Consider the following 10438-nt stretch of genomic DNA (forward strand, 5'->3'; position numbering starts at 1 on the left):
ACGGAATGAGTCATTTTCCACAATTTCTTCCGAAACTAAAATGAATAGGGTTAACTCTAGATACACGACAAAACTTGCTGTGGTTTCTGTGCACTAGATTCCATAATTATGTATGCATCCATAATTACGTAATCCCTTGCACAGTCCGCACAGTTTGTTTTGTAATGTTTTGGGGAAAGATATCAAACTTGTGATGAGGGTGACTAGACTTCCATCGGTTCCTTTTAATTAGATCGACAGGGGATCTTCTTAGTTAGGCCACCAAGGAGTCCTTTCAGCTATATCATCACATGATATCCCTAGCCAGATTTTTGGATCAATCTGTTTATCTAGACCACTCAAGGGGTCTAATTATGAAGTAGTACTTTATAATCTGAGGGACTTAACTATAACATAGAAGTCCATTGAGGATTTTAAGTAATACCTTTGGGTATCCTACTATAAATCTCTTGTACAAGGATATGTAAGATTCTACGAGGATTTGGATAACATAACAACACATAAGGGAACACATAAGCACAAAGTCATATAATTGTTTAACTTGATTATAATTTGTTATTAACTTGTTATTGATTGAATACGGATATGGAAACCTGTCGACGGGTCTCAATGTTCACTGGAATCTATCTGAGAAGATAGAAAGATCTCCCAAAATTCGATTTTTGATTACAAGGAATTATCATATTCGAATTAAGGTATACAACAATTAAGGACTTACGGGAAATCCTTAGGTACCCTATTAAGGATTTATAGTGGTACTTTGGGTATTTGTCACGTGCTATAACTTGTGCCTTGTATTTCGTTTTCTTTAGAAGAAACGGGTACTTAGGAATTTCGTGGAAGACGCAAGAGATCATAGAATGGGAGAATTTTGGGGGTAGTTTGTTATTCAAGGAATACGGTTCTTTGATTGTCGGTATTGTAAGGGATATGTCGTTTATACATGCAACCACAAAAATACATTGCAATGTAAACAAGATTTATTTATAAACAACGATAACAACTGTTTCTTGGACCTTGACAACAAAAGAAAATAATACATACGACGTGATTATTTCTAAACGATGTTGTCTTCTAGTCTGTCAGATGCTCATCACTGTGCTGGATTAGCATTAGCAAGCCTTGGGCAATTTCTTCGGAAATGACCCATCTCGCCACAATTGTAGCAAGAACCTGGTGGAAAGCGAGCTTGAGCAGGATTGTTGTCAGCTTGATTTGGTGCAACTGCAGCTCGGCAAACCTTTGCTGTGTGACCTTTAAGTCCACAAATTTGGCATTCGCGGCACTTCACCCTAGCATGATGATGAAGGTTACATTGGTTGCACAAGGGTGAAGTTCCATTGTATGGCTTCCTAGCAGGGGGTTGAGCTGGTTGGTTGGGGACAGCTTGATCATTGTGAGTAACCATGGCGAAGTTCTGAGAAGCCTTCCGCTTCTTTGACTTCTTAGGGGATTCAGTCTGTTCATCCATGGTCTTTGATTCCTCGATTTGTTTCGATTCCTCGACCGGTTTCTTGTCACCCTTTCGGAAAAGCTTACGTTTCCTGATCTGAGATTCAGTCAAGGTTGCAGATAGCTCAATGGCCTGCCTAACTGTAGTGGGGTTACTACCAGTAACAATGTCCTGAACTGAGTCAGGGAGGCCATCAATGTATTTTTCGATCGCCTTATCCAAAGGCGTAACCATGGAAGGACACAACAGGCTCAGCTCCTCATATCGATCAATGTATGCTCGATGTTCGCCGCTGTCTTGCTTAAGATCGTCGAATTCCCTTTCTAAGGCCCTGATCTCGTGACGAGGACAGAATTCCTTCATCATCAGTGCTCGAAGTTCTTCCCACGTTTGAGCCAGTGCCACTTCGGCACCCCTATCTCTCATCACACCGTTCCACCATGTTAAAGCTCGTTTCTCAAAGACACTAGATGCAAAATCTACCTTTCGCTCGTTTGGACATTGAACATGTCTGAAGGTGCTCTCTAAACTCTCGAACCATTGCAGAAGTGCAGTCGCTCCTTGAGACCCAGAAAACTTTAATGGCTTAGCCGAGTTGAACGTCTTGAAGTTGCGGGGGCATTATTGTTGTTGAGGGCTTGGTTACATTGGGCAACGATGTTCGGGATTGCAGCAGTTATTTGCTGTGTAATGACAGCTGCCAGATCTTCAATAGATACCGGATTTTCGCGTCGTGGAGGCATTCTAAAAAGGGGAAACAAGAGAGAAAACAAATGAAATGGCATGGGTAAGAATAGGATGTTATAATTACTAGCCATAATCATGGTTGATGGTCATTTGTTTGAATCCACGAAGCAAACAAACAACACCAAGGCTGAATCAAAGTAAATAGATCCTCATAGTGTATCGTGAAGACATGCTCGCCTATAAGTGGACACTCACCCCAAGAGTTCCCAGGTAAGAGTGACTGGTCCGATTATGTGGATTTGTACGAACACTCTAACCTTAGACAGAAATCCCAGGGTACAGGCATTCACTCTTCCAGTTCGCACGCGTTCACACTATTTAGGATCCAAAACCATGACGAGATTTTTGAAAATTCAAAGGGGTTCAAAACCTTATAACAGAGGGTTCAAAACCTAGTAATCAATCATCCTGGAACAGATGATTAGTTTTCAAGCGGTTTTGAAATTTATGTTCTTGTTGTGGTCGTCGTCTAAGGATAGGCGACGGTATTGTTTTATGACTAAACGCAAGTAAACTCGCGTTAGGTTCCTAGGAAGGTTATAGACTAGGTCAAAGTATTACTAATAACCTAATTCCCTATAACCATTGGCTCTGATACCAACTTTTCTGTCACACCCCGACCACGTAGAACATACAAAACGTGGCGGAAACGTCGGGGAGTGTTGTAACAGAATCAATTGTTTCAAATCCATGGCAATTGAAGTTTCGTTTTATTAATCAAACATAAATGTTTACATTGTTTAAACAAGAACCAAAGAGTACATAACATAAATTATCTAGTTCTTGTCTCGTTTTAAGGCACTAAGGCACAGGTCCGCCTAAGTATGTCTTGATAAGTCCTATGCATTATCTCCTGAAAACACATGTGAAAATAGGTACGTCAGCATAAAAATGCCTGTGAGATACATTGGTTTTGTGAAAACGGGATTCATGACTTATGTTTGAGAAAATGTTTAGTCATGAACCTTGTAATTTGCTTTGTCTTGTAAATCATTTGAAAAACGATAAGATCAGATGATATGTATAAATAAGAGAACACTGTATGGTTAAACGGATAACCATATAAAATGAGTTTGTAAAACAATGTCTCATGAAAAGTGTGTTATTTGTATGAAATGTCATATGTCTCAAATTGAAATGATTCAAATAACGCTACGATATGTAATACCATACAAACACTTATATATAGGAAGTACCAGCGGCGTATCCACCATGCTTGTATCATATTACACACGCCTCGTTACTTAATCACTTACTCAAACCAAACCATCAAGATGAAATGTTTAACAACGGTAGAAATGTTTATGTATAGTCAAATGTCTATTGTCAAATGTAAATCATGTCAACGGATACAACTGGTTCACACGGTTCAATGGTTGCAAACGGTTCATATAATCAAACGGGTTTAGACGGTTCACATAGTCAAATGGTCACAACGGTTCAAAATGTAGCATAATGTGTTCATATGCTGGATGAGCATATGCAATAGAAATGCAATGTAAAACAATGTACTAAGTACGCACACAATGGGCATACATAGCATGTAATGTAAAACAATGTACTAAGTACGCACACAATGGGCATACATAGCATGTAATGTAAGACGATGTACTAAGTACGCACACAATGGGCATACATAGCATGAAATGTAAAGCGATGTACTAAGTACGCACACAATGGGCATACATAGCTTGTAATGTAAAACGATGTACTAAGTATGCACACAATGGGCATACATAGCATGAAATGTAAAGCGATGTACTAAGCACGCACACAATGGGCATACATAGCATGAAATGTAATGTAAAGTGTTGTGCTAAGTATGCACACGATGGACATACATAGCATAAACACAATGAAATCATGTACTATATATGTACTATCGAACATAGCAAGTATATGATGTGAAAATAAGAAAGCATGAAAGTAACAGATAGGCACATGTGTTTCACCCCAAAACAGTTTGGAAAACAGTAAAAGAGGGGTTCAATGTACTCACCTGAGATTGCTTTGAATTCCTTGTATAATAACCAGATAATGCTAAAGATCACGGAATATCAAACGACACCTAATAGGTAGCTATGTTAATATACCGGACCTAAAGTCGGAGGAACGGATAGTATGCGGGTTCGTAAACCAAACGAGTATGGAGACTCGTGTAATATGGTTTAACAAAGTCTACATACTAAAATGAAACTTAACCTAAGTGCTTGCGACCCTTTACGACCCGTTTAGGTAGCTTATGCTACCTTACGCGTCGTTCGCGTAGAACGCGTCTGGAACGCCTAACATCGTGACCACAAGGTATAACCTCGGAAGGTTATAGCTATGGTCACCTAATGTGTTTAGATCGCTTACCTTACGACCCTATATATGCCCTAAACTAAAAGTGACGAGCTAAGCATGTTAGAACATGCTTAACTAAGTTTAGAAAACAGGTTTGGCATCAAAACAAACGGCTTTGATGCTCACGAGTAGTTTGGTTACAAAATATGCAAGAATGCACATTTTGGCCGAAACTACGACTCGTCATTGAGCCTAGATAACGTGGTGATCAGTAGGTATAGTCGCCATGGACTATAACCATCGTGATCACGCTCACGTTATGAAGTTCCAAGAACTTCGTGTTGACCATAGGCTGGTCAATGCAAAAAGTCAACAAAATGTTGACTTTCGGACTCGAAAAGCGAATAAAAGAACGAAAGAATAGTTACGGAGGGTCCCCGAATGCTAATCTAGATCAAAGAGCTCAGGTATGAAGCAATGGCATCAACTTAGAGCATTTTGATCAGATTGTGTGGGTTTTACATCAAAGGGGGGGGGGTATTTATAGGAAAAGTAGAGCCGTTAGGATCATTTCTTGAATATCGTGCCACGATCCAAGCCGTACACTTGTCAAATTGTTATGGTGACTCAAAATGGCCCTTAGCTGCTGGAATGGTGAAAGGGCATTGCCCTTTGGTGGGTTTGAAAGGCCAAGTTGCAAGAAAAAACAAAAATTTTGTTACTGAAGGGGCCATGCGGCCCGCATCAGGATTTGCCAAAACTCAGGCGGGCCGCCTGGGCCTGTCTGATCTGCACATACTTTCAAAAATGGCAGTTTTGGTCCCTGTTGCGTATTTAAGCCATTTCCGACACTTCTAAGGCCCGTAAAGCCAACTTTAAGGCCCTAAAATGATGCCTAAACATTGTGGACATGAAACATGCTCAGAAATATGTCGGATGTTGGCTCGTTTGGCCGTACGATCGCGATGTTCGGTTAATAACGACGGAATGCGCATAAGCGCGAAAAATGATCTGAATGACGCGACGAATGGATTTTTCTTATGCCAAACACTAAGGCATAATATAAGGATGCTTACATAAATTTTTGGATGTCCGGATGTATTCAGAATGTAAGTTATGCGCGAAAGTGCAAACTTGTGCACTTTTTGACACTTTTAGTCCCTGAATGATCCAAAAGTTTGTTTTAGCATACCAAACCTTCAAAGCCTATTTCTAAGCTAGGTAAAGGATATTTATGGTATGTTTAACTTATGGACATGTTCCGGAATGTTCGTTACAGTTCAAATTGGCATACTTTCGCAGTTTGTCAAGTTTAGTCCCTGTAAGCGAATTAACTTGTTTTTGCTATACCAAAGCCTTCAAAACTTATTTCTAAGTTATGTAAAGGTTATTTAAGGTATGTTGAGTATATGTTGATGTCCCGGAGTATTTGTCGCATTAAACTGTGTACGTTTTCGCACCAGGTTGCGTATAATTCTCCAGAAAGCGATGTAAAGTTTGAAATTGAACCAGAATTGATATGTCCAATAGATACACATATTTATACAAGATCCCCAGTATGAAATACAATATTTCATCGGTTGGTATTTGTTTGATGGTCGCGGTGACACAGGTGTCACAATATTGACTATGATGAAACCTTTGCACTAGTGGCCAGATTAGAAGCTGTAATCTTTCTTGCTTATGCTGCATCCAAAGACTTCAAAGTTTATCAAATGGATGTGAAACCTGCATTCCTGAATGGTAAGATTGAGGAAGAAGTTTATGTGCATCAACCTGAAGGCTTTGTTGATCCAAAATTTCAAAACCATGTTTACAAATTAAACAAAGCCTTGTATGGTTTGAAGCAAGCTCCAAGAGCATGGTATGAAACACTTTCAAACTTCTTACTTAATTCTGGCTTCACAAAAGGTATTATTGATACAACACTTTTTCTTAAAACATACAGGGGTCACACTTTGTTAGTCCAAGTATATGTTGATGACATTATATTTGGATCAACAAATGAAAAGTTCTGTAAAAAGTTTCAAAAGTTAATGACCAGCCATTTTGAAATGAGCATGATGGGTGAGTTAACTTTTTCTTAGGTTTACAAGTCAAACAAAGAATTGATGGAATATTTTTGAGTCAATCTAAGTATGTGAAAGCAATTTTGCACAAATACTCACTTGAAAATTGTTCAATTTCAAAAACTCCCATGGCAATAGGGAACAAACTTTATTCTGATAAAGATGGAACATGTGTAGATATTAAAACATATAGGGGGATGATAGGATCATTGCTATACTTAACTGCAAGCAGACCAGATATTATGTTTGTGTTGGTGCACTTACGTCTGTCGACTACATCTTTCATCGAGTCTTAGAGTTGGACAGATCAGACATGACGCAAAAACCTAGAAACACTAGATTGTAATAGGTTCGCTTTTATGTACTAGGCTAGGTTCGCTCATGTGTCAGTCTAGATCAGGTTCGGTTATATGGTTTTGATGAGATCCGCTCTTGTGTCATGTTGTAGGTTCGCTTATACGTACATGTACGTATAAGCGAACCCTGTTAGTCTATATATAGGGGTCTCTCGAGCGAACCTAAAACACATAGTTGAAGGTGTTTTTCTTCCGATAAGCCACGAAGTGCTGTCGAAGTGTTGTCTGAACGTGTAATCGAGTTATTGATCAATAAAACTGCAAGATTAAAGTGAATCTAGCTAGAATAGCACCAAATCATTAGTTTCCGCCTCTTGATTTGGATAGGAATTTCTCTAATCGACTCAAACAGGGCCGAACGCGATCCTACAAGTGGTATCAGAGCTCAGGAGGAGGAGTTCTTGCCATTTTAGCTGTTTTCATCTATTTTTCTATACTTTCTTCACATTTTCAAAATTTTTCACGGTAAAATCGGCTCAAAATCACACACTGCACTCGGAATCATGGACTAGTAAACCCTTGAACTTTTCAGATCTAAAATCAACCTAGAAAGTAGATTTTTTTGAGGGTTCGCTTATTCGTGCACGTACATAAAGTGACATAAGCAGACAGGTTTGCTCCAAAATACCTGCTAGATCTGCTTCAAGGAACATATAGATTCGCTTTTAATGACAGTTTTGAGTAAGGTTCGCTCCAAAATACCTGCCAGGTTCGCTTCAAGTGACAGGTTCGCTTGAACAAACAGCTTCGCTCAAGAGATCAGCTCTTCTGGTTCGCTCATTGTTACACCTATCTGGTCCGCTTATTGTGACAGTGATAGTTTCGCTTTTACGACACTTGGGTGGTTTGCTTGTTTGAACAATTTGTATAAGTTTGAAAGTTTTGTGAACTTTGGATAATTGAGCAATGGACACTGAATTCTATAACGCTTTTGCAACCCCTATTTCAATGACTCAAAGTGCTTTGATTGAAAATGAAACCGGAACGTCTCAGAAACCGCCTAAACTCATGGATATTGATGATTATAACGTGTGGTCTGAACGTTTTGGAAATTGGGTCGAGGCTTATCATCTTGATGCGTGGGAACACACTGAGGAACAATATGTTAGGCCCACAAAAAACAACGTTGTAAATGATGCTCCATTAACACTTAGAGATATGAGTACTGAAGACAAAAAGAAATATCGAGATGAGAAATTGATGGTGAGTCTGCTTCAGCAAGCGATAAAAGAAGATATCTTGATACTGCTTCAACATGATGGAACTGCGTATTCAATTTGGACAGAATTGGAAGCAAAGTTTACGGGAAGTGATGATATGCTCAAGAATAAGATGTCTCTCATGAAGAAAGAATTTGACTTATTCCGGGGATTGAAAAATGAAAATACCAAGCAGATAATTGATAGATATTGTAACTTGGTGAGAAACATGTCAAAACTTGGAGTTAAGAAAGATACTGATGAATTAATTGAAAAACTTGCAGATGCGCTTCCACATGAAACATGGGGAACGTTTCTGATGATGCTGAGATCCAATCGAAAAGATTACAAGAATATGACACTGGGAGATTTCATCAAGCACCTGGAAGCTCAAGAGATGGAGCAGAGGAAGATAGCCAGGATGAAGAATTATGATGGAGAACAAGACATCAGCTTGTATTACAAAGGTGGTGTTCCTGGAACGACAAATCATTCTCCGAAAATCGAAACTGCTTTCAGTTTTAAAGATTCTCCTGAAAAGAAGTCATCCCAAGGATCTAGCAGCACAAGATTTTCATCATTCGATCCAAACATTTCTGCAACAAAGAACGCAAAAAGACTTCAATGTAACATTGTATTAAATCTTGAAAGTGATCAAGATTATTTGTAACACCTCGAAATTTTGTGTCCAATAATGTGTTAACACGTGTCATTAGTTTACACGTGGCATTAGATATTAAATAAAGGACTAAAGTTGACAAACCTTGAAAGTATGTAAATTCGAGGGTTATAAATGTCAACAAAGGGTAAATATGCTGTATAGTAACCCTAAACGATGCTCGTAGCTTCAAATGAATAAATCATGGATCGTACGGAAGCGAAACGCGGAAGAAAGTGAGAGATTACAAGCTGCAGGGGTTAACTGTGTCAACATGTTTAATTATACCTCTGAGTGACCCTTTGGCGAACCCGAGGCTTTGTAACAGTAAAATACGCTCACTAGAATGTACTATATAAATTTTGCGATGTTCCGTTTTAAAACGAGAAAGTTATGATCAAATTCGTACGAGAAGGGTTAAAAGCGTCAACAATGAAAGTTAAGGCTTCCCGGATAGTAATTAAATTAACCGGGGACTTAACAGTGCGGGTAAATGGCACGAGGCCCTTAATTGTAATTAACCGAGGGCCAAATCGCAAAGTTACCCCTTCGAACCCGAAAGGTCAGGTTATTAATTACAAAGATTCGGTTAATCATTACAAAAGATTTAAAAATCTTTGAAAACAGGCCTCAGGCGGCCCGCCTGAGTGAAACACATAAGTTAACGCAGGCCGCGAGCCTCCTGTAAATATGTTTCCTGACATTAAGATCCAGGCGGCCCGCGTACAGGTTGTCTGATCTTTCATGCGGGCCGCGTGACAGACACAGATGCAGAAAACATGGGTAGATGCACTAATTGAGCTTGTGAACGATCATAGAGGCAATAAATGAAGCATGGGCGCCCTCTACATGACCCCTAGCATTCAGGGCCACCTGCTGATCATCCATGCTCCATTGTAGGTTGATGTGTAATGATCTAGAGGCCATTCTTTCACTATAAAAGGCATACATTGTGCATAAGTGAAAACACACCTCAAAACTTACCTTCTGATCATTCCTGGAGCTCTCAAGCTTTCTTCTAGCATCCTAATTCGTGCACCAAGCTTCTGTAAGTATGCCAACCCTTTTATGGCTTAGTTTTTGCTTAGTTTAGCCTAAAAGTCAATCCGTCGTAATTAACGATTGACTTTGCGATAAATCACGAATGGTCCAGTGATTTGTCGAATCAAAGATAGTTATATGATGGTAATCATGTGGGCATTAAACCCCTAAAAGGGCACCCTCTGATTCCCATTCTAACTAGTTCAAATGTCGAGTCAAACGTGCTTAGAAAAAGTCAACAGAAATGTCATTTTGCGATTTCTTGCATAATCTGTAATGTAGATGATATGTAACCTGTTTGAACACTCATAAAACATAATAATAAGTATATAAACTAGTCTAAGCTTGTTTGATCCGACCATTTATTGTTTTGACCCGGTTCGGAGCCGAAAGTCGCAAAAGTTTGACTTTTGCATTGACTTCAGTTCTGACCCGTTAAAGTTTGAAATAGATATGCCTTAGGACTCTCTTAGGACCAGGTTACATGATGGTATAAACCTCTGTGACCGGTTCGTTGTTTGTCCGAGTCTTTTACACATTTCCGTTAAATGCTTAAAAGTTGACCGTAACGCCCTTTTTAAATTAAAACGAGAATTTCGGACATGTGGAAGGATCATAACCTTGGTTAC

This window comes from Helianthus annuus, chromosome 12 (genome assembly GCF_002127325.2).
Source record: "Helianthus annuus cultivar XRQ/B chromosome 12, HanXRQr2.0-SUNRISE, whole genome shotgun sequence".
Taxonomy (NCBI): Eukaryota; Viridiplantae; Streptophyta; class Magnoliopsida; order Asterales; family Asteraceae; genus Helianthus; species Helianthus annuus.